Raw genomic sequence first — 1,368 nt, forward strand, 5'->3', positions numbered from 1 at the left:
CGCCTCTGCCAGAAAAACAACACGAGCTATATAGTCAAAACTGTGAACATACGATCGTGACGAGTGTACCAACACAACAAAACAAAAAATTTAAAACTTGAACGTACGTAGCCCGTGAAAATTGAAGTCACCTTACTTTTTGAACACACCTCTTATGTGGTACACTGCTAGAAAAATCTGTATGAGGTTTAATATACATGTGTGTGAATCAAATATGCACTACCGGTACTGAAATGTAATATACATTGGTGCAGTGAATTTAATATACATTTATATTAAAGTTAATATACAGTTCAGTATAGCAATGTGCGTGAAAACTCAACCTACTTTAATTTCTTTAAATATTGTGAAATATTCTCAAAGAAATGAATAATATAGAATTCGTCTATCCAGTTATTATTTATAATGAAAGTGCAATGTGTGGGTAAAGTTTTTTCCTAATTTCACTCTAAATGGTTAAAATTTAAGGCAAATACAGTTAATTGTAGGTAAATCTGTTATTTCTTTGCTTAATTGCACCTTTTGACTAGAAATCCAATTTTATTTTTGGTTAACAGGAAGAAGTTATCATGTTTTATTATTTAGAATTGAAGATTACAGCTGAACTAATTTTAAATTTGTGAAAAACGAAATTATATGATCTTTATTATAAGTGATTAACATGAATGTCAATGAAATTTAATATACATTTTAATATGGCATCCTACAGTGCCAGGCGGAAAAGTTATATATAGTTTATATATAGTGTAAAGTTTTATATATAAACTATATATAATATTTCTGGTTGGGGTATACTGATCAATGCCCTTTATTATATACGGAGTTTTATGTCAATAAAGAAAGAGATACAGCACTGGACAGGGAGCCGCAAAACAGAAAGTGCATGATTACCACTGTGAGTTCGTATGTAAGCCGAAAATGCACGATTCGACCTCGGAGTTCTGCTGTACGATGATTGTCGATCTGAAGGCTTCGGAAGACTTCGGTGGTCTTCTATTTATATCTTGCTCCCCATTTGAAAGAAATTGAAGAAATTGGCGATTTGGATCTATTGCGTGGTTCTTAATTTCATGCATACTAATACATGCATCTTAATACATGCATATATATATATATATATATAATAATAATAATAATAATAATCAAATAATCAAATACATAACTGAACAAAAAAAATTTTTTAAATTGTTTTCAACATGATAGTAAAATTTTAATTAAAAAAATTACATTTTCATCCAAAAAGCTAAATTGTATACTAAAAAAAGCCATTTCTAATAAAATACATGAACTTTGCACAAAAGAAATTTATTTTCCATGAAGACTAATTTTCTGAGCAAAAAATTAATGTTTAATCATAGTTAAATTTTC

General features: G+C 28.7%; 1 protein-coding gene across 15 annotated transcripts in view; it reads left to right on the plus strand.

The window, feature by feature from the left end:
• The window catches only part of LOC117180904 (angiogenic factor with G patch and FHA domains 1), a 600,913-nt gene that overhangs the window by 96,115 nt on the left and 503,430 nt on the right, over positions 1-1,368 (plus strand). The gene's annotated exons all lie outside the window — the stretch shown is intronic.

This window comes from Belonocnema kinseyi, chromosome 9 (assembly GCF_010883055.1).
Source record: "Belonocnema kinseyi isolate 2016_QV_RU_SX_M_011 chromosome 9, B_treatae_v1, whole genome shotgun sequence".
NCBI classification, from domain to species: Eukaryota; Metazoa; Arthropoda; class Insecta; order Hymenoptera; family Cynipidae; genus Belonocnema; species Belonocnema kinseyi.